The 24,554-nt window shown below is 37.0% G+C and overlaps 1 long non-coding RNA gene across 1 annotated transcript in view; it reads left to right on the top strand.

Moving 5' to 3' along the window:
- The window catches only part of LOC118151471 (uncharacterized), a 231,346-nt gene that overhangs the window by 197,949 nt on the left and 8,843 nt on the right, over positions 1-24,554 (top strand). The window contains exon 3 of the long non-coding RNA XR_008479629.2: positions 21,720-21,801. This is a non-coding gene — a long non-coding RNA (uncharacterized LOC118151471). The remainder of the gene's footprint in view (positions 1-21,719; positions 21,802-24,554) is intronic.

Raw genomic sequence — 24,554 nt, 5'->3', positions numbered from 1 at the left:
AATGGCACAATCTTGGTTCACCACAACCTCTGCCTCCTGGGTTCAGGCAATTCTCCTGCCTCAGCCTCCCGAGTAGCTGGGATTACAGGCACGCGCCACCATGCCCAGCTAATTTTTTGTATTTTTAGTAGAGAGGGGGTTTCACCATGTTGACCAGGATGGTCTCAATCTCTTGACCTTGTGATCCACCCGCCTTGGCCTCCCAAAGTGCTGGGATTATAGGTTTGTACACACTTATTTCTAAAAAAAAAAAAAAAAAAAGCAAACACCATGAGAAGCATGATGGTACTATGTTTGGATTATATATGTTTAATTTATATTCAATGTGACATATGAGATTTCCCTTCCTCTATCCCTCCATCGTCCCCTCCATCCTTTAATTCTTTCTGTCTATCGGTGTCAGACAAGCACAGGATGGCTGAGATACAGCTATTTTGAGATCAACATATTTTCTCCCTACAAAGTCTGAGTTTATCATTAAACTTCATAATAATATATTAATGTTAATTATTATTAAATGAGATTATAATTAAACTACATCATATTAAGTGAACATGTAATAAGAAATTTCACTTGAAAATGTGAGAGGCTATTAGGGAAGTCTCCTATGAGAGTAACACTGAAGTGAAGAGCTAAAGAACAAGTATGAGCTGTCAAGGCACATAAATAAGGGAGATGGACACAGGACTCTCAAAGGATTAGAAAGGCAGAATGATTGTAGAATGGAAATCATGCATTGGCAAGGTATAAGGAGAGGCTGCAGAAAGAAATAGGTATTGCATCAGGCTTGGGCTTTTTTAGATATGTTAAGGACTTGAATTTTTATCTTAACAACAGGATACTGTGTGTGTTTTAAGAAGATGGCATGGCCAGATTTGTATTCTAAACTTCACCTCACTCTGTCTCCAGTGAGGTGAAGTTTAGAGAGGGGGGAAATAATGAGCCGTGGAGTCTCTTTCAGAAGTGATGGCAATAGTCCAGATGAGAGACAATGGTGACTTTAACTAGGGTGATGGTGGTGTATATGGAGACCTGAGGACCAATTTGAAAGATGTTTAGGAGGAATAAATAACAACAGTTTGTGATTAATTGATTTGAGTGTGAGAAAGTCAATAATTTTCTGGTTTCTGGCTTGGGTCAATGGGTAGATGAAATGACATTTTCAAAGGTAGGGAACACTGACTGAAAAACAGGAAGAAAGATGTGTTTATTTTTGGACATGTTGAACTGGACCTGTGAAATAGCCAGGTGGCTTGCTTATTTGTATAGTTACCTAATGTGTGTTAATTAGGTAAAACTGTAATTAGGCAGTTGGATTAAGGGCCTGGGACTCAATAGATAGCTCTGGACTAGAGATAATGTTAGAAAGTAATGTCTCCTTAAAGATAGTTTAGTCTAACTCCTTTATTTTATAGATGATAGATATTATTCCTAAGGAACAAGCATTTGTATAGTGCTTTATTGTTTGTGCCACACTTTATATTGTCTCATTTATTTTCTACAGTTGATCACATGAGGAATTATCTCCATATTTACAATTAAGAGGACTAACACTTGAGGTCTACATTTTTAAGGCTTCCACCCTCTTGAAGATAATGAGCCCTTCTGCAAAAGATTAAAGTGTCTTATCCTTTTAGTGACAGATAAAGACACTGCAAGAACAGGGACAAAGAATTGTCTGATCCTGAAGAGGCATTTCCTTTGTGTCCTGCTCATCATGAAGACTGATTAAAATTGCTAAGTGAAACAAGGAGAAAATGATGGGACTTGTTAACCTGCTTTTGAGACAAAGTAACCTCAACCCCAATTTGTGGGACATGCCTCACAGGGAGTCTAGCCCTCATAGTTACTTTTCCATTGATAACTAGAGCAAGAGCTGGAGAGAAGCTTCCTCCTCCAAGAGAATGCCATTATCTTCTCTGTGGTCTAAGATGAAGACATGATGGGAGAGAAGAATTTTGTCTATATAACAGTCACTCCAAGTTATAGAATTTAAAGCTTAAAAAATGGAGTAATAAATGTTATGTCTTTATTTTTAGAAAAATTAATTTTTTAAGAGGGAGTCTTGCTCTATAGCCTAGACTGGAGTGCAGTGGCATGATCTCAGCTCACTGATACCTCTGCCTTCCAGGTTCATGAATGGTATGTCTTTAGAAATAAATATTAGAGGGAAAGAAATCTCTTTAAAAAATTATTATGTGAGTTTTTTCTTTCCAAAGACCTTGAAAACTAGGAAAATCATCCTGCTACATGAAAGCAAGGAAATGAGTTAGGGAATCCCTTGAAAATTGTTTCTGCCTAGTGATGCTAAGACTGCACAATATTTTTTTGGGATTCACAAATGTAAGCACTGTATTTGCTTACTTAAGCTTATTATCTTTTTTTTTTCTTTCTCTCTTTTTTAAGCTTATTATCTTAAGCTATTTTAAGTGGCTTCCTGTGCAAAAAGAAAAAATATACTGTCTGAATTATCTGGCATCTCTAAAATATTTTTAAAATTTCTTTGAACTTTAGCAACCCTGTTTCAGTATTTAAAAGTAAAACTTATGAACTCATCCAGTCAAGAGTCACTGGCCTGATTGGGCATGGTGGCTCATGGCTGTAATTCCAACACTTTAGGAGGCTGAGGCTGGCAGATCACTTGAGGCCAGGAGTTTGTGACCAGCCTGGCCAACATGGTGAAACCCTGTCTCTACCAAAAATACAAAAATTAGCTGGGTGTGGTGGCACACACCTGTAATTTCAGGTACTCAGGAGGCTGAGGCAGGAGAATCACTTGAACCCGGGAGTTGGAGGTTGCAGTGAGCTGAGATCATGCCACTGCACTCTAGCCTGGATGATAACATGAGACTCCATCTCCCCCCCAAAAAAAAAGAATCATTGTTGGCCTTAGAGTATAAACTAGGATCCATTTTGCTAATACTGGCACTGACATTTATAATCTTAAGGAATCATACGGTTTTCTATAAAGGCTGTACTAATTTACATTTCCACCAACAGTATCTAAGTGTTTCCTTTTCACCACATGTGTGCCATCTATTGTTTTTTGACATTTTAATAATGGCTGTTTTCCATCTCCATTAAAAATGGGCAAAGGATATGAAAACTTTTCAAAAGATGACATACATGCAGTCAAACAATCTTTTTTTTGTTTTTGAGATGGAGTTTTGCTCTGTAGCCCAGGCTGGAGTGCAGTGGTGTGATCTCTGCTTACTGCAGCCTCTGCTTCCCGGGTCCCAGTTCAAGCAATTCTCCTACTTCAGCCTCCCAAGCAGCTGGAATAACAGGCATGAGCCACCATGCCCAGCTAATTTTTGTATTTTTTAGTAGAGATGGGGTTTCACCATTTTGGTTCTGGTCTTGAACTTCTGACCTTGTGATCTAGTTGCCTCGGCCTCCCAAAGTGCTGGGATTACAGGTGTGAGCCACTGTGACCAGCCTAAACCAGCATATTTAAAAAGCTTAGTATCACTGATCATTAGAAAAATGCAAATAAAAACAACAATGAGATACCATCGCTGGCCAATCAGAATGGCTATTAATAAAAGATCAAAAAATAATAGATGCTGGTGAAGTTAAAGAGAGAAAGGAATGCTTATCCACTGTTGGTGGGAGTGTAAATTAGTTCAACCATTATGGAAGACAGTGTGGCAATTTCTCAGAGACCTAAACACAGAAGTACCATTTGGCCACCCAGCAATCTCTTACTGGGCATATACCTCAAGGAATATAAATCCTATTATGAAGACACTTGCACATGTATGTTGTTTCAGCACTATTCACAATAGCAAAAACATGGAATTGACCTAAATGCCCATCAGTGATAAATTGAATGAAGAAAATGTGGTACAATACACCATGGAATACTATGTAGCCATAAAAAAGAGTGATATAATGTTCTTTGCTGAAACTTGGTTGGAGCTGGAGACCATTATCCTTAGCAAACTAACACAGAAACAGAAAACCAAATACCACATGTTTTCACTTATAAGTAGAGGTTAAATGATGAGAACACATGGACAGACAGAGGAGAATAATACACACTGGGGCCTATCAGATAGTAGAGGTTGAGAGAAGAGAGAGGATCAGAAAAAACATCTAATGGGTACTATGTTTAATACCTGGGTGAGATAATTGGCACAACAACCCTCAGACACAAGTTCACCTATATAAAAAATCTGCACATGTACCTCTAAAGTTAAAATAAAAGTTAAAAAAAAATGACCATTTCACTGAAGTAAGGTGGTATCTCATTGTTACTTTAATATTCATTTTCCTGATGATTGGTGATGTTAAGCATTTTTTTCATATCTCTGATGGCCATTTACATAGCTTTTTTTGAAAAATAGCTCTTCATGTCATTTGTCCACTTTTTAATGGGGTTATTCATGTTTTTCTTGCTGATTTGTTTGAATTCCTTTTAGACTGAATATTAGTCCTTTATTATGTATGGAGTTTGTGAATATTTTCTTCCATTCTATAGGTTGTCTATGTATTCTGTTGATCATCTCTTTTGTTGTGCAGAATCCTTTTTCAGTTTAATTAAGTCTCATTTATTTTTGTTTTTGTTGCAATTGCTTTTGAGGTCTTCTAGCAATCATACTACTGGGTATCTACCCAAAGAAAAGGAAGTAATTATATCAAAAATATACCTGCACTCATATGTTTATCACAGCACAATTCATAATTGCAAACATATGGACTCCACCTAAGTTCCCATCAATTGATAAGGGAATAAATAAAATGTGGTATATAAATACTATGAAATACTACTCAGTCATAAAAAAGAATGAAAGAATGTCTTTCACAGCAACTGGAATAGAACTGGAGGCCATTATCTGAAGTGAAACAACTTAGGAACAAAAATCCACATACTGCTGTTCTCACTTATAAGTTGAAGCTAAGCTGTGGGTACACAGGGAAATACAGTGTAATGGACATTGAAAACTCAGACAGGTAGAGAGAGAGGGAGGGGGATGCAGGATGAAAAATTACCTATTGGGTACAAGGTACACTATTCAGGTGGTGATGGGTGATAGGTATACTAAAAGCTCATACTTCACTGCTATACAATTAATCTGTGCAATCAAAAATTATTTGTAGCTCTAAAGCTATTGAAACAAAAATAAAATTGATAACTAGACAAATAAGTAAATAAAGTATCTGGGAATAAAAAGAATCATATATAGGTTTGGTCATATTGAAGAGTGTTCCTCAGAAACATATTGACACATCTTGAAAATGAAACAGATTAAGGACATTTTTGAAAAGCTCATACCATTCAGCAAATACTAGTTTATTTGAAGAAGCATCAATGGGCTTCTGAAATTCACTCATACTTAATATGACAATGGTGTCATCAGAGAGATATTTGTACAAGATCTTGCTGCGAGAGAGTCTTTACTGGAGGCTACTAGAGACTCCTTCATTCTGATTATATGTGTTAAATCTAATTGTGATTTAACACTTCTAACATTAGCCACAAGCGAATGACATTTCAGTAAGTTCTTACATCTTTTGAATTATCAAGGGATATTTGAAATACAATTTCTCATGCCACTCTTTTTTTTAGGGGAAAGACAATACATCCTATAGCAATGAGCCCCAAGTAAGTTTCATCACTGTTAGGTTCATTGCATGTTTCTCTACTGTTTTTTTTTTATCCTAATTTTACTAGAAATCAAGGTCCATAAATAGTAAAACTGTCATTATATTACATGTAAGTTTAAGATGACCATCACAATTAACTTTGTTCTATTAGATTTCAAGCACCTAGTGACTGCATAATGAAAGGCAGGAGAAATTTTAGAAAAAAAATTAAAAACATACCACAAACAAAACAAAAAAAAAAAGAAAAAACTGTAAGTTTTTAAAATTGATACATAAAATTGATGGTATTTATCATATACATGAAGTTTTGAAGTATATATATGTTGTGGAATGACTAAATCTAATTTTTTATGATATTACAATTTTTAAGACTACAGAATGATTCTCTTAAGAGAGAATGATTAAGAGATTCTCTTAAGCATGTGCTAAGATACTGAATTTGGAAAAAAGTTGTTAATGGATTTTGCAGGTTATTAAAACTATTAAAAATACAACTTATCAGTTTTGGGTCTGAAATATCTCCATAATTGATATGATGCCATAAAAAGCACAGCATCTCTGAAAAAAAGTCTTTGGTAAAAATTATCATAGAATCAAAAAAGCAAATGGTGGCATTAAGTTTTTAGTGTAGAATCTAAAGCTTTGGTAGGCAAAATTATTAGTAGGGGAGCTTATACAAGGTAAAGATTTGGAGTTAATCTTTTTTCTTCTTTCAGAGTTTTAGATTCTCTAGGTCTAGGCTGGGACCTGAGTCCCTACCTTTTTAAAAGTGAAACATTCCCAGATAATTATGATGCAGTCATGGGACAGCTTTAGTATGTATTAAAAGTTAATTTACTGGCAATTTGGATATATCTTATTATCATCCAGACACCAAATAGTATATAGTGTATAATGCCTGACACCAAATAGTATATAGTGTATAATGCCTTTCTAAGTTAAAAAATGAGCAGAGTGGATTTGAATTCTGTTAAAAGTCAGAGATTACCATTGTAAGGAAAGGTCACAGGAAAAGGGTATTGTTTAGCTTTGTCTTTAAACATGTTTGTATTTTATCATTTCATTTGTCTCAAAGAACCTGTGTTACTATTGAAATTTAAAATTCAAAAAAAGTTAAAACCAAAGAATTTAGCAATTATCACAGATTTGAGAAATTATTTTATAATTCAGATCAATAAATTACAGTGTGTAATTGAGAACTTGCAATAAAACATGACACTAACAAAATGATTCTCATATTTGAAGTTCACATAACAACTAAGTACTTTTTTATTTGTAGATATTAAATCTGATGTGACAAAGAAGAAAATGAATACATTTTAGCTCTCTCTATAAGGGATCTTTCAGGGGCTATAAAATAGTTGTAGAAGCCTTTCTGGAGACTTTGGAAAAACTCAATTTTTAAAACTTTCTTAAATATGCATATAATACAATAATTTTGTTCACTTTATGTTCTTCTTCCAGAGTTCTAACTTGGAAAAATGAACTGCTCAAGATCTCAGGACCTATGACTGATATATATGTACAGAATTAAGAGAGTTTTAAAGTATGTATCATTTTCCAAATCTGGGTGGAGTCATCCTGTTACCTATTGGTATAATAATCAAGATTTAGGGGTTGTCAACTTTAAATACCTTTGGGGACTGACAAGTAACTTAATTGAGCCACAAAGATAGGTTTAAGAAAATACAACGGTGAGGACAATCCAAGATGGTCGAATAGGAACAGCTCTGGAGTGCAGTTCCCAGTGAGAATGAGATGGTGAGTGATCACCACATTTCCAAATGAATTTTTATGGTCCACAGACCAAGAGATTCCTGGGTGAAAAGCACCATGAGTCTCTAGCACAGCTATTTAAGCTGGAGCAGTGGGTCTCCACACAAAAACTCACACAAATCTGGGTGCCATTTTAAGCTGGGAGACAGAGTTGCCCATTCAACTGAAAAAAAGGGGGCTGAAACAGGGAGCCAGGTGATCTGGCTCAGTGGGTCCCACCCCCACAACGAACAGCAATCTGAAATGCTCTAGATTGATAGTTGCACAGCAAGTACAGCTGGACACAGGATGGTCCAGCTCTGTGGGGGGAAGGGCATCTGCCATTATTAAGGCAGTCCACCACTAATGAGGCAGTCCACCATTACTGAGGCAGTTTGTCGTTACTGAGGCAGTCTGCCATTACCAGGGCAAACCATCATTACCTAGGCAGTCCACCTTTACAGAGACAATCTGCCATTACTGATGCAGAACGCCATTACCGAGGCAGTTCTAACTATAGTTCTATAAACAAAATCACAAGGAAGTTCACACAGCAGCTGGGCAGAGCCCACGGCAGCTCAGCAACACCTCTGCTGGCAGACTGTAACTAGGCTACCTCCTTGCTGGGCAGGGCATCTCTGAAAAAAGGGAGCAGCAGCATGTCAGGAACTTATAAATAAAGCCCCACCTTCCCAGGACAGAGCCCTGGGAAAAAAAGGTGGTTATGAGTTCCACTGTAGCAGACTTAAACGTACCTGCCCAGTAGCTGTGAACAGAACAATGGAGCTCAGAGCTCAGCACTTGAGCTCCTATAAGGGATGGACTGTCTCCTCAAGCAGCTCCCTGACTCCTGTATATCCAAAGAGATACCTTATAAAGGAGAGCTCAGGCTGACATCTGGCAGGTATCCTTCTGGGACAAAGATAAGAGAAGAAGAAACTGGCAGCAACCCTTACTGTTCTGCAGCCACTGCAGGTGATCGCCGGGCAAGTAGGGTCTGGAGTAGACCTCCAGCAGCTCTACAGCAGAGGGGCCTGACTGTTAAAAGAAAAACTAAAAAACAGAAAGAAATAACTTCATTATCAACAAAAAGTCAGTCCACTCAGAGACCTCATCCGAAAGTTACCAACTACAAAGACCACAGGTAGATAAATCCACAAAGATGGGAAGGGACCAGTGCAAAAAAGGATGAAAACACCCCAAACCAGAATGCCTCTCCTCCTCCAAAGGATCACAACTCCTCACCAGCAAGGGAACAAGGCTGGATGGAGAATGAGTCTGATGAATTGACATAAACAGGCTTCAGAAGGTGGATAATAACAAACTTCTCTGAGCTAAAAGATCATGTCCTAATCCAGTGCAAAGAAACTAAGAATATTGAAAAAAGATTTGACGAAAGGCTAACCAGAATAAACAGCTTAGAGAAGAATATAAATGAATTGATGGAGCTGAAAAGCACAAAATGGGAACTTCGAGAAGCATACACAAGTTTCGGTAGCCGAATCGACCAAGCAAAACAAAGTATATCAGAGACTGAAGATCAACTCAATGAAATAAAATGAGAAGGCAAGATTTGAGAAAAAAGCAAAAGGAATGAACAAACCCTCCAAGAAATATGGGATTATGTGAAAAGACCTAATCTATGTTTGATAGGTGTACCTGAATGCGATGGAGAGAATGAATCCAAGCTGGAAAATACTCTTCAGGATATTATCCAGGAGAACTTCCCCAACCTAGCAAGGCAGGCCAATATTCAAGTCTAGGAAATATAGAGAACACCACAAAGATATTCCTCCAGAAGAGCAACCCCAAGGCACATAATTGTCAGATACACCAGGGTTGAAATTAAGGGAAAAATGCTAAGGGCAGCCAGAGAGAAAGGTTGGGTTACCCACAAAGGGAAGCCCATAAGACTCACAGTTGATCTCTTGGCAGAAATACTACAAGGCAGAAGAGAGTAGGGGCCAATATACAACATCCTTAAAGAAAAGAACTTTCAACCTAGAATTTCATATCCAGCAAAACTAAGCTTCATTAGTGAAGGAGAAAGAAAATCCTTTATGAACAAGCAATTGCTCAGAGATTTCATCACTACCAGGCCTGCCTTATAAGAGCTCTTGAAGGAAGCACTAAACACAGAAAGGAACAACTAATACCAGCCACTCCAAAATGTACCAAATGGTAAAGAGTATCGAAACAATGAAGAAACTGCATCAACTAATGTGCAAAACAACCAGCTAGCATCAAAATGGCAGGATCAAATTCACATATAACAATATTAACCTTAAATGTAAATGGGCTAAATGCCCTAATCAAAAGACACAGACTGGAAAAATTGGATAAAAAGTCAAAACCTACTGATGTGCTGTATCCAGGAAACCCCTCTCACATGCAAGGATACACAGTCTCAAAATAAAGGGATGGAGGAAGATTTACCAAGCAAATGGAGAGAGAGAGAGAATAAAAAAAAGCTGGTGTTGCAATCCTAGTGTCTGATAAAATAGACTTTAAACCAACAGAGATCAAAGGAGACAAAGAAGTGCTTTATATAATGCTAAAACGATCAACGCAACAGGAAGATCTAATGATCCTAAATATATACACACCCAATACAGGAGCACCCAGATACATAAAGCAAGTTCTTAATGACCTACAAAGAGACTTAGACTCTCACACAATAATAGTGGGAGACTTTAACATTTCACTATCAATATTAGGCCCATCAATGAGACAGAAAATTAACAAGGATATCCAGGACTTGAACTCAGATCTGGACCAAGAAAACCTAATAGACATTTATAGAACTCTGTACCCCAAATCTACAGAATATACATTCTTCTCAGCACCACATCACACCTACTCTTAAGTTGACCACATAATTGGAAGTAAATCACACCTCAGAAAATGCAAAAGAATGGAAATTATAACAAACAGTCTCTCAGACCACAGTGCAATCCAATTAGACCTCAGGATTAAGAAATTAAATCAAAACCACACAACTTCATGGTAACTGAACAACTGGCTATTAAATGTTGACTGGATAAACAATGAAATGAAGGCAGAAATAAAAATGTTCTTCAAAACCAACAAGAATGAAGACACAACATACCAGAATATCTGGAACACATTTAAGGCAGCATCTGGAGGAAAATTTATAGCAATAAATGCCCACGTGAGAAGCAAGGAAAGAACTAAAATCTACACCCTATCATCAAAATTGAAAGAGCTACAGAAGCAAGATCAAAAAAAAAAAAAAAAAAAAACTCAAAAGCTAGCAGAAGACAAGAAATAACTAAGATCAGAGAAGAACTGAAGGAGATCGAGACACAAAAAACCCCTTAAAAATTAATAAATCCAGGAGCTAGTTTTTTGAAAAGATCAACAAAATAGATCACTAGCCAGAGTAATAAAAAAGAAAGAGAGAAGAAGCAAATAGATGCAATAAAAAATGATAAAGGGGATATCACCACTGATTCCACAGAAATACAAAATACCATCAGAGATTACTACAAACAACTTTATGAACATAAACCAGTAAACCCAGAAGAAATGGATAAATTCCTGGACATTTGCATCCTCGCAAGTCTAAACAAGGAAGACATTGAAACCCTGAATAAACCAAAAACAAGGGCTGAAGTTGAGGCAGCAATTAATAGCCTACCATCCAAAAAAAGTCCAGGTCCAGATGGGTTCACAGCCGAATTCTACCAGATATACAAATAGGAGCTGGTACCACTCCTTCTGAAACTATTCCAAATGATACAAAAAGAGGGAATTTTCCCCAAATCATTTTATCAGACCAACATCATCCTGATACTCAAACCTGGCAGAGATTCAACAAGAAAAGAAAACTTCAGGCCAATATCCATGATGAACATAGATGCAAAAATCTTTAATAAAATACTGGCAAACCAATTGCAACTGCACATCAAAAGCTTGTCCATCATGATCAAGTAGGCTTCATCCAGGGTTGCAAGGCTGGTTCAACAAATGCATGTCTATAAAAGTAATTTTCCACATAAACAGAACCACAGACAAAAACCACATGATTATCTCAATAGATGCAGAGAAGGCCTTTGACAAAATTCAACAGCACTTTATGCTAAAAACCATCAATAAAAACCAGGCATCAATGGATTGTATCTCAAAATAATAAAAGCTATTTACGACAAACCCACAGCCAATATCATACTGAATGGGCAAAATTTGGAAGCATTTCCTTTGAAATGTGGCACTAGGCAAGGATGCCCTCTGTCACCACTCCTATTCAATATAGTATTGGAAGTTCTAGCCAGAGCAATCAGGCAAGAAAAATAAATAAAGCATATTCAATTAGAAAAGGAGGAAGTTAAATTATCTGTATTTGCAGACAACATGATTGTATATTTAGAAGACCCCATTGTCTCAGCCCAAAATCTCCTGAAACTGATAAGCAACTTCAGCAAAGTCTCAGGATACAAAGTCAATGTGCAGAAATCACAAGCATTCCTATATACCAATAGCAACCTTAAAGAGAGCCAAATCAAGAACGAACTGCCATTCACAATTGCTACAAAGAGAATAAAGTACCTGGGAATACAACTAACAAAGGATGTAAAGGATCTCTTCAAGGAGAACTACAAACCACTGCTCAAGAAAATAAGAGAGGACACAAACAGATGGAAAAACATTCCATGCTCATGGTTATGAAGAATCAGTATTGTTAAAGTGGCCATACTACCCAAAGTAATTTATAGTTTCAAAGCTATCCCATCAAGCTACCTATTACCCTCTTCACAGAACTGGAAAAATCCACCTTAAACTTCATATGGAACCAAAAGAGAGCCCACATATCCAAGTCAATTCTAAGTAAAAAGATCAAAGTTGGAAGTATCATGCTACCTGACTTCAAACTATACTACAAGGCTACAGTAATCAAAACAGTATGGTACTGGTACCAAAACAGAGATATAGACCAATGGAACAGAACAGAGGCCTCGGAGGCAATGCCACATATCTGCAACCATCTGATCTTTGACAAACCAGACAAAAACAAACAATGGGGAAAGGATTCCCTGTTTAATACATGGTGTTGGGAAAACTGGCTAGCCATGTGCAGAAAGCAGAAACTGGACCCCTTCCTGACACCTTACACTAAAATTAACTCCAGATGGATTAAAGATTTAAACATTAGACCTAACACCATAAAAACCCTAGAAGAAAACATAGGCAAAACCATTCAGGACATAGGCATAGGCAAGGACTTCATGACTAAAACAACAAAAGCATTGGCTACAAAAGCCAAAATAGGCAAATGGGATCTAATTAAACTCCATAGCTTCTGCATAGCAAAGAAATAATTATTAGAATGAACTGGCAACCAACTGAACGGGAAAAACTTTTTGTAATTTACCCATCTGACAAAGGGCTAGTATCCCGAATCTACAAAGAACTAAAACAGATTTACAAGAAAAAAAAAAACCCATTCAAAAGTGGGCAAAGGACATGAACAGACACTTTATGAAAGAAGACATATATGAGGCCAACAAACATGAAAAAATGCTCATTATTACTTTTCATTAGAAAAACACAAATCAAAACCACATTGAGATACCTTCTTATGACAGAATGGTGATCATTAAAAAATCAGGAGACAACAGATGCTGGGGAGGATGTGGAGAAATAGGAACACTTTTACACTGTTGGTCGGAGTGTAAATTAGTTCAATCATTGTGGAAGACAGTGTGGTGATTCCTCAAGGACCTAGAAATAGAAATTCCCTTTGACCCAGCAATCCCATTACTGGGTATATATCCAAAGGAGTATAAATCATTCTGTTGTAAAGATACATGCACACATATGTTCATTACAGCACTGTTTACAATAGCAAAGACCTGGAACCAACCCAAATGCCCATTGATGATAGACTCGACAAGGAAAATGTGGAATACTATGGAGTATGCCATGGAATACTGTAGAATACACCATGGAATATTATGCAGCCATAAAAAATGAGGTCATGTCCTTTGTAGGGACATGGATGAATCTGGAAACCATCATTCTCAGCAAAGTGATACAGGAACAGAAAATCAAACACTGCATATTTTCACTCTTAGGCAGGTGTTGAACAATGAGAACACGTGGACACAGGGAGGGGAGCATCACACACCTGGCTCTATTGGGGGGGACTAGAGGAGGGACAACGGGGGGTTGGGAGGTTGGGGAGGGATAACATTGGGAGAAATGCCAGATATAGGTGATGGGGATGGAGGCAGCAAACCACATTGCCATGTATGTACCTATGCAACAATCCTGCATGTTCTGCACATGTACCCCAGAACCTAAAATGCAATAAAATATATTTTAAAAAATAAAGAAGAAAATAGAGTGGCAAGTATGTCATCCTGCAATGCACATACTCCATTTAAATTTATTTTATAGCATCATGAAAGTGAAATATAATGTGGACTGGGCTAATGATATTCTATTTTTTATTTAAATGGGCCAGTGTGGTATTTTTCACTGGGTGCTATTGCCATTGGGTGGGCACTTCCACCTTGTAAAAGAGTGTCCTGCACTTTACCAAATAATTTTCATTGTTATTCACTCTCACCCCTCACTGATGCCGCAGTCACTAGTTATGTATAGCACATTTCCTCTACATTTTAGGATGCCTTCTAGAGAGACAGTTCCACTCCGAGTTATGGGCTGAATATTAGGATTAGGGAATCGTATTATTTAGTAGTAATGTATGTTGTTTCACCTGAACTTAACTCAAGATGTTAAACAGATAATTGACTTGCTTCTGCTACTGAGGTCTGTGACGCCTTGGTGACACTCTGGCTCATCTTTCAATGTGGAGACTACCTCTAAAATGGACAAAGTTCTTTACAAGTTAAAGTTTATTACTCTAGCCAAATATTAATTAGGTTGATGTATTTCATATATATATATATATAAATGGTTCAACAATTTCTTTAAAAGTTGATGGGTTTTTCCCTCAATTAGGCACTCAAAAAACTTATTGATTAATTTTTTTAAAAGCGAATGAAGAAGAATTGCTGAAGGCACAGGAAGTGAACTAAGTCTGTGACCTTTCTGGCACAGGCTTTACCTCATCAATAATGTTACACTTTATGATGCAATATAAATAATAGATAACAATGGGTGACAAACCCAGAGGGAGAAAATGGCAGGAGGTGAAGCATTCTAAGCTTGGCCGTGCATTATCTTCAACACATTTTTTGCATTATGGTTTTTTGAGGACTAGACCTCCAGAGTGTTGCTTGCTAATGGATACTAACTACAAGGTGAGAAATCTCTCTGTCACTTGCTGTGGTCAGAGAAGAAAAAAATCTTTGTGGAATGATTAGACACTCATCCAATAGTCAACTGATTGCCTAATGCAGAATTTATCAGAAGGAGCTCAACCTTCCCCACTGGATAGGCCTTCGTTTTCAGCATGCATTGACATTATTCCTAAGTCAAAAAGTAGATGGCTGGAGGAGATATCCAGGGGATGAGAAAAGAGCATGGACTTTGAATTCAGCAAAACCTAGATTTAAATGCCAGTTTATTTTGGGAAAGATAATATGTCCTAGCTAGTTTTCTTACAGATTAAATATGGACAATAGTATCTCTCAATTATAAGATTCTTATCCTGTAAGAATGCATGGAGGTTATGTCTGCAGAATGCTCAGTTTCTTCCAGACTTTCTTCTCTTCTTTGCCTTCTTTTCTCCCCTTTCCTTCCTTGCCCTTTGATTTCTTTTCCTCTTTCCTTCCAAATTCTGTGTTAAATTAGACTGTAATACATTGTTATATTTTCATATAAATTACAAAGATAATCTTGAAACTAGCAATAATTTTCCACATTAGTCTATATATGTTTTAGCAATGCTAAAATAAATGCACAGCAGTGTGGTTCATTTTCAGTGTGCTCATTTCTCAGGTATATCTACTAGATTGGCATAATTTCTGAGCATCAGTTTTTTTTCATATTGTTGTATATGTTGTTATAATCAGTTTCTTTGTTGAAATGTCTCTGTGGCAACCAGAGCAATGTGTGCAGGGCAATATATAATAATTGTTAACAAATAGTAATTTAATTTAATGGATTCAATATAAAAATAAGTAGAGAAGAAACAAAAAAAATTTTTTGAGCCTGCTCTTCAGACGTTCTGTAGGAAAAAATTCTATTGCTTGTGTTTTTCCATGGGGTCCGTCAGATATCTTACAATTCTAGCTCAGAGTATATTATTACCTTTCTATTTTTTACTACTAGTTTTTGGAATTTGGGACATACTTAGCTTTGATTCCTTTAGATCACATTAAATCTTGTCAGGCCTGTGTTGTACTTTCTAAGATCCAGGATTAGTGTCAAATTGCCAGAATAAGAGTATCTAAGAGGGAATTAAATTCTGGTAAAAGAAATTTCAAAGCTGCATATTTCTATAAAGCATGTGGTAAAAATATACAAAGAGGTACATATTTTATATATGTATTTTTATACCATATAATGAAAAATCAACTTATTCTGTATGTTAATACTATTTTATGAACCTATTAAGAACAAGCCAATGGCATTGAAAGATTTGTCTCGGGGGGAAAGTACATAGTAAAGAGAGAGGATCCTAAAAAATTGCTGATTTATGAATATCAATGTGTATCATGAAGCCCTTGTTTTTTTAATAATGAAAAGTTTACTGAAAATAGGGAAAAAAGCCAGATAATTTAAATGTGTTTCATATCGTAATAATGTTTAAATATTCTGGATACTAAGTTTATTTCATTTTAAGTAGACATCATGTTTGACATAAAAAATATTAATCTATTTTCTGTTCTATAAATGCAGATTGATATTTTACATGTTTAAATTTGATACATATATATTTTTTGCCTTATACTGTGCCCTCTGTCCCTGCTGCCTTGCATCTGTTTGTTTAGAATTGGCAGGTACAGCATTATGCAGTAATACATTTTAACCTGGGTGCTTATGTTAATAGTGGTACTTTCTGAAATTATATGCTTGCAGGACATGACCCTGGAGATAAAGAGAAACTGACCAGAGCAGGCAGGGCTCTGTTCTTGTCCTTCCTAGAATAGAATGTCCTGCAACACTTCACCCAGTTTGTTAAGCTGATCCCCAGTATAAAATCCAGAACGCGGTGCCTTTAGGAGGCACTTCAGCTGTAGTGTGACATGTGACATGTGCTGATGAGACTCCATCAGTCCTGGGCAGCTTTCCTGAGCCTTAAGGGACCAGCTTGCCATGAATCCTAGGCTTTTATTGTCCCTTGCTGCCTAGCTATGAGTAGTAAATTTGTTTTGCTTAATTCATTGTGTGAGTTCTATCTCACCAGTCTCATGCAATTGGACTGATACTAGTGCATGGTATTGGCAAGGTGTGCAGAGTTCTCTTCTGGGACTGATACTGGTGAACCTGTTTTACACTGTCTTCTAAAAATAGAAAGGAGGCTGGTTGCAAGTGTCTCATCCTTATAATCCCAGCATTTTGGGAGGACAAGACATCTGATTGCTTGAACCCAGGAGTTCAAGCAGACATGGGGGTGGGTGCCTGTAGTCCCAGCTACTTGGGACACTGAGGCAGGAGAATGGCTTGAGCCTGGGAAGCAGAGGTTGCAGTGAGCAGAGATGGTGCCACTGCACTCCAGCCTGGGCAACAGAGTGAGACCCTGTCTAAAATAAAATTTTAAAAGATTAGAATGGGTTGGTTCAGGTGGGTCATGCCTGTAATCCCAGCACTTTGGGAGGCTGAGGTGGGAGGATCACTTGAGGTCAAGAATTCGAGATCAGTCTGGCCAACATGGTGAACCCCGTCTCTACTAAAAATATAAAAATTAGTTGGGTGAGGTGGTGCGTGCCTGTAATCCCAGCTACTGGGGAGGCTGAGGCAGGAGAATTGCATGAACCTGGGAGGTAGAGGTTGCAGTGAACTGAGGCCGTGGCACTGCACTCTAGCCTGGGTAATAAAGTGAGACTCTGTCTCAAAAAAAAAAAATTAGAATGGATTATAGTATTACTTGACCTCTTTTAGTAAATGTATTTAATGTTTTAGTTATGAAATACTTGATGGTAAAATTTGGGAAGATTCTTGATGCTTGAAACCATGTTTGCTTGGAAATTAGAGAATATATTTTAATAATTGCAGGAAAGAAAATTTTATATATTTCTGGTGATGAGTTATGCCTATGACAGTATGCTTATTACTCTAAATCAGGTGCAGTGTGCCATTCATAGTGAATAAGTCATGCCCGGTTCAAGTTTCTTTTTAATAGAGTGTATGCAAGTTTTACAGAAAGATCAAGTAATATGCTTCTTTCTTTTAAGAACAGACAACATGAAACAGCATGCTTCACCATTAGTTGGTGTCTATATTTGTAAAAGACACTTTTTTTTCCAGTTCGTTCCCATGCCATCAGGGGAGCATTTATTCAGTTTCTAAACATAATGACTTTATTGAGCTTTATTTTTTTCCATAACAGATTTATTTAAAAATATTGTATTATTTAGAACAGTTTTAGGTTTACAGAGAAATTGACAGGAAACAATAGAGATTTCCTATTTTCCACATGCACAGCCTCTCTCATTATTGCTATTCCTTGTTCAGTGTCAACTTAAAAAAAAACAGTATGTATAGCATTTTCTTAGCTCTCTGTGTACATATGACAGTGATTTGATGTTCACCTGATATTGCACCATTTTGATTGCTTTCTTAATCTGGATAGACATGGTGGTGAGTACAATAGAAGCTACAGCTCTTTTTTTTCCCCAGAGATGCTCTAATGAATTTTGGATGTTTTGTGAACATTAATGTATTGATTAATGTACCAGTACTAGTATTAAAATTAATGTACCAATGCTTTCTGTTTACTATATTGTGGACATTTTGCCAAGCAGTGCACATATGATTGTTCAATTTTCCTTCCAAAATCTGAGAAAAATACTATTATTTTATTCTTTCTTTCTTTTTTTTTTTTTTTTTTTTGAGACGGAGTTTCGCTCTCATTACCCAGGCTGGAGTGCAATGGCACGATCTCGGCTCACAGCAACCTCCGCTTTCTGGGTTCAAGCAATTCTCCTGCCTCAGCCTCCCGAGTAGCTGGGATTACAGGCATGCGCCACCATGCCCAGTTAATTTTTTGTATTTTTAGTAGAGACGGGGTTTCACCATGTTGACCAGGATGGTCTCGATCTCTTGACTTCGTGATCCACCTGCCTCGGCCTCCCAAAGTGCTGGGATTACAGGCGTGAGCCACCGCGCCCGGCCTATTATTTTATTCTTAAGCAGAGTTTTAAAAAAACAGCTAAGACTCAGAGAGAGATTTAGTGTCCACCCCGAGTCAATCTGATGGAAGCTAGACTTGACTTGGGATTTTTCTGACTAAAAATTGTGATTCTTGGCATCTTTGGTAGGACAATTCTTTAACACTTTGTTGAACACTACAGGACTATTAGGATCTCTGGTTCTACTCTCTAAGTGATGGTAACACCTTTCATCAATGTGTTATTAACAGATACCTCCACACATTTTCAAACATCCTTTGGGGGAGGTGGTCCCAGTACAACACCGGCAGAAAATCATTGCTGTGATGAAACAATGAAAATCATTAAGAAGTCTATCTTATTCCACTTTGTGCTTCTATAAAGAATAACAACAGAGACTGGGTAATTTATAAAGATTTATTTCTTACAGTTCTGGAGCCTGGGAAATCCAAGGTCAGGAAGTCCCCATCTGGCAAGACCCTTCTTGCTGCATATCCTGTGGCAGAAGGTGGAAGGGCAAGAGAGAACAAGAGTGAACAAGAGGTTGAACTCAGAGCCTCAAGCCCTCCCTTCATGAGACTGGAGCCTTCATTACCCAAACACCTCACATTATGCACCACCTTCTAACACCTGTGCCTTGGGGATTAAGTTTCGAACACATGCCTTTTGGTAGACACATTTGAACCATAACATGCTCAAAGAATAAAAGGTTAGAGAGTCATTGCAGGATTAGTTCAGATAATCATCATGATTATGAATCTAACTGGATTGGACTAAGGCTTCCTTAGTAGAACTGGCATAAAAGAAACCAAAAAGTGGAAATGGCTTCATATTTGAAAGACCCAGCTGCCTTTACAAAAAGCTGCATGGTGTCTTCAAGATAGTGTTGGCAGCTATGGGTATTTCATGGTTGTAGTCAAAAGCAGAAGAGTTTTGCAGATAGTACCAAACTCAAAGCAAAACTCCGGTTCCTAGAAAAGTTAACCTAGAAATATAAAAGGGATAGAGTTACCAGAATCATGTACAAGGTAGAGTGCCGTTAGTTTCCTTTAAAGACTTAGCCTAGCTATTGGATATGGGATGTGAGGTCAAAACAGTCCCTAGCAGAGAGCATGATCCACTGCTGTGCACCCGGGAGAGGGCATGGTAAAATTTTAAACCAACTCAGGTGAGGATTGGTTAAAGAGAATGGGCAGGACAGTATATTCAAGAAGCAAGTAACAAGACAAAATCTGTTAACATTGAGGATGAAAAATAAGACAGACTGAGGAATTTGCTACCTCTGAACTAAGGGTTTGGTAGCCCGAGGTAGATTTGAGTGGGGTAAAATTAAAGTAAATAAAAAATAGTTTAACCATATCCTCAGCTCCTGAATAGCTCAAAGTGCCCTAAAGGCAGGAGGAAGGGTAAAGGGCAAGTCTGTTACAAAAATTCTCAGTAACAATGTTTGCATGTACCATTGTGTTTCTAAAAAAGTTCTTATTTTGAAATTCAATTTAAAATTTTAAGTGGTCAGTGTTTTCACAAGTAAGTCACAAATAAGTATGGGGATATTTGTTAGACTTCTTGATCTCTGAAACTGACTTATGTATGAAAAATGCCTGGTAAGAAGTAGAGCTTGCTTCTTGAAAATGTCAGATATTCACATCCTGCGCATCCCTTCTACAGACCCATGACCTAGGTGCTGCTGACCAAATTTCCTCACCAGGGTCCTTAGCAAAAATCTGGTGAAAGGAGGAAGGATGGATCTTGTAGAAGCCACTCATGAGATGATGATTACTTCTGTGTTATTGTATATAGTTAATCGATGAAGATTACATGGTGGTTCCAGTGGCAGCATCCACAGCCCCCTGATAGCTGTATGGCTTAACTGTGACGTTTTGTGATTCAGTGAAAGTAGCAGTGGTGAGCATTTGTTTTAATTGTAGAGTTTAGCCCTTGCAAATGTTCTGTGGGTATCTAAAATTGAGATATATGTTGTATACATTAAATTGCACACACCTTATGTTTTTAATTTGATCATTTTTGACAATTTTATATACCTGGTAACTACCTACCCTTGGTCCCTAGGGACCTTTTAAGTCCTTACACTTCTAAGGACTTTGGATTACATTGGGTCAACCCAGAAAATCCAGGATGATCTCTGTATTTTTAGGTAAAATGATTAGGAACCTTTATTTTTCCTGCCACATTAATTCCTGTTTCTCATGTAACCTAATGCAGTCACAGGCACCAGGGATTAGAGCATGGGCATCTTTGGGTGTTTATCATTCAGCATACACACTCAGAGAACATACATACTTTGTATGGTTCAATCTTTTTAAATGTCTGAGAATTGTTCTACAGCCAGGAATGTAGTCAGTCTTGTTGGGGGCTACATGTGCACTAGGAAATAATGTTTTCTTCTGCTTGAGGTGGAATGTTTGAGTAAGTGTAAATTAGGTCAAGTAGGTTATATCCTTTTTGATTGTTCTGTCTATTTGCTTTATTGATTACTGAGAGAGGAGTGTTGAAATTTCCAACTATAACTGAGAGTTTTCTATTTCTCTTTTCAATTCTATAAATTTTTGCTTCATATATTTTGAAGCTGTATTATTAGTTCTATGTACATTTAGTTTCCACACCTCATGTCCTTTTTTTTTTTTTTTTTTTTTGAAGTAGGGTTTCATTCTGTAGCCCAGGCTAGAAAATGCAGTGGTGTGATGATAGCTCACTGCAGCCTCAACATCCCCAAGCTCAGATAATCCTCCCACCTCCACCTCCTGAGTAGCTAGGACTATAAACACATGCCACTATGCCCAACTAAGTCTTTTGTAGAGACAGTTTTGCCATGTTGCCTAGAATGGTTTTGAACTCCTGAGCTTAAGAGATTCTCCATCCTCAACCTCCCAAAGTACTGGGATTACAGGAGTGAGGCATTGCACCTGGCTATTATTCTTATAACTTAAATTTCTCTGATAACATATGATGTGATGTATCTTTTTACGCATGTATTGGTCATCTGTATATCTTCTTTGGCAATGTGTCTTCTGTTCAGGTCTTTTGTCCATTTTTTAGTCAGGTCACTAATTCTCTTTTTTTTCCCCCCAGGCTGGAGTGCAGGGATGTGGCCTTGGTTGACTACAAACTCTGCCTCATGGATTCAAGAGATTTTCCTGCTTCAGCCTCCCAAGTAGGTGGGACTTTAGGTGTGCACCCCCCATACCCTGCTAATTTTTATATTTGTAGTAGAGACAGGGTTTCACCATGTTGTCCAGGCTGGTCTCGAGCTCCTGACTTTAGATGAGCTGCCTGCCTTGGCCTCCCAAAGTGCTGAGGTTAGAAGCGTAAGCCACTGTGCCTGGCCAGGTTACTAATTTTCTTATCGTTTCATTTTAAGAATTCTTTGAATATTTTGCATAACAGTGCTTATCACAAAAGTCTTTTAAAAATATTTTCTGCTAGTCTGTGGACTGTCAACTCGTTCTCTGGATAGTGTCTTTTGAAGAGCAGAAGTTTTTACTTTTAATGAATTCTAGCTTATTATTTCCTTCATTCCCTTCATAAATCATGTCTTCAGTGTTGTATCTAAAAAGTCATCACTAAGCCAAGGTGATCTTGATTTTCACTTGTCCTCCAGTAGTTTTATGATTCATATTTAAGTTTATGATCCATTTTGAGTTATTTTTTGTGAAGGATCTAAAGGCCATTTGTTTATTATTTATTTTTTCTTTATTCCATTGTTTTCTAATTTCTTTTGGATTATTTGTTACTTTTTATCTAGTATTAAATTATAAGCTATTCACCTCTGTTTTGCTATGTTTTAATGCCTGCTCTACAATTTATAATATAAATCTTTAATGTATGACAGTATGTTTTCAAACAATATTATGCCTTTTCATATACAGCATAAGAACTTTATAGATATATGCTTTCATTTCTTCTATTCTTTGTGTAATCTTGGTCATATATTTTATTTTAACATAATTTACAGACCTTACCATGTGTTGTTATTCTTTTCTTCTATAAGGAATAAATTACTTTTTAAAGACAAGACATAAACAAGATTAAATAAACAAGAAAAATAGCTTTTATATTTGCTCATATTTTTACCTTTATAATGCTTTTTATTTTTAGTGTTTCAAAATTTTCATCTTGTCATTTTTCTTGTGTCTGACGAACTTCCTTTAAGAATTCTTGTAGAGCACGTCTAATGGCAATGAATTGTTTTAACTTTTGTTGGTTAAAAAAAACTTTATTTTACTTTCATTTTTGAAAATAGTGTTATGTATAGAATTCTAGTTTGACAGTTTTCTTTCAGTATCTTTTCTTCTTAAAATTTTTGTTTTATTATTATTATTTTTAGATAATAATAATAATTAGGATAATAATAATAGGCAGGGTCTCACCATGTCATTCAGACTGGAGTGGAATAGTGTGATCATAGCTCACTGCAACCCTGAACTCCTGTTCTCAAGTAATCCTCCCACCTCAGCCTCCAGAGTAACTAGGACTGCAGGTGCACACTACCACACCCAGCAATTTTTTTGTTTGGTTTTTATAGAGTTGGGGTCTCTCTCTGTTGCCCAGGTCATTATTGAATTCCTGGTCTCCAGTGATCCTCCTACTTTGGCTTTCCAAAGCACGGGAATTGCAGGTGTGAGCCACCACACCCAGCCTCTTACATTGTTTTCTTATGGCTTGAATAGTTACTATTGAGAAGTATATCTTGATTATTTTTGGTGCTCTGCACATATTTCCCCTTTCTGGGTGCTTTTAAGATCATCTCTTTATCAGTGGTTTTTACCAGTTCCATTATGACTTGCCTAGTTATGTATTTCTTTGTGTTTATTATTTAAGGGTTGATTGATGTTCTTGGACCTGTTATCTAATAATGTTCCTCAAATTTGGAAAAGGTATTACACCTTTTCCAAATTGTTTCTTTAAATATATTGTTTCTTTAAATATATTTTTCTCTTTTCTTCCTTTTCTTTGTGAGACTTCAATTACAAATATATGTAGCCATTTGATATTGTTGCATAAGTTACTGATCTCTGTTTATTTCTTTGCTCTTTTTCCTTTGTGTTGTTAAAATAAAAACTTCAACTGAATTAAATTTAAAGGAGTTTGAGCAATGAACAATTCATGAATTGGGCCGTCCCCAGAGTCAGCATATTCAAAGAAACTCCAGCCCAGCCATGTGGTGGAAGAATATTTACAGACAAAAAAGGAGAATGATGTACAGAAATCAGAAGTTAGGTACAGAAATAACTGGATTGGTTACAGCTCAGTGTTTGCCTTATTTGAACACAGTTTAAACACTTGGCAGTCTGTGAGAAGTTGAAGTGCAGCTGCTGGGATTGGCTAAGACCCAGCTATGGTTATAGGGACATACTTCTAAGTTAGGTTTTCAATTTTTTCTACCTATTAAATTAGGTTGCAGTTTGTCCACAAGGACTCAAATATAGAGTATGAAGTCCTTCTCAGGCTATATATAATTTGCTTTAACAATCGCTCCCTTTTGGTCATTTTTTCAATTTTGAGAGATTGACCAAAACTTTAGTCATTGATGTCACTATCACCTTCATAAATGTACTTATTTGGTTTTGAAACCCACTGGGAAACAGTAGAACAGTGAGTTTTGCAATGATAGGAGCAAGCACTGAGTAGAGGGTACCTCGTTGTGCTGGAAAGTCCTGTTTACAGGAGGAAAACAAATCCTGGTCTGTCCTAGGACCTATGTGTTTCCTTAAAGTCTTAGTTTGATAATGTTACATTTAGCATGAATGACTTCATTTTTGTTTGGTTTGCTCTGTTGGCACCTAATGAGTGAGCTCAGTCCAAAACAATAGCATCCCACTAGTTTTGTTTTAAAAAAATTCCCCCTTTTGGTCAGGTTCTCACTTAGGTGAGAGTGTGACCAAAACTTGGGGCCTTGGTGCCAAT

This window comes from Callithrix jacchus, chromosome 2 (assembly GCF_049354715.1).
Source record: "Callithrix jacchus isolate 240 chromosome 2, calJac240_pri, whole genome shotgun sequence".
Lineage (NCBI taxonomy): Eukaryota > Metazoa > Chordata > Mammalia > Primates > Cebidae > Callithrix > Callithrix jacchus.
The sequence above is the reverse complement of the archived record's forward strand: the minus strand, read 5'-3'. Positions and strand labels throughout refer to the sequence as shown.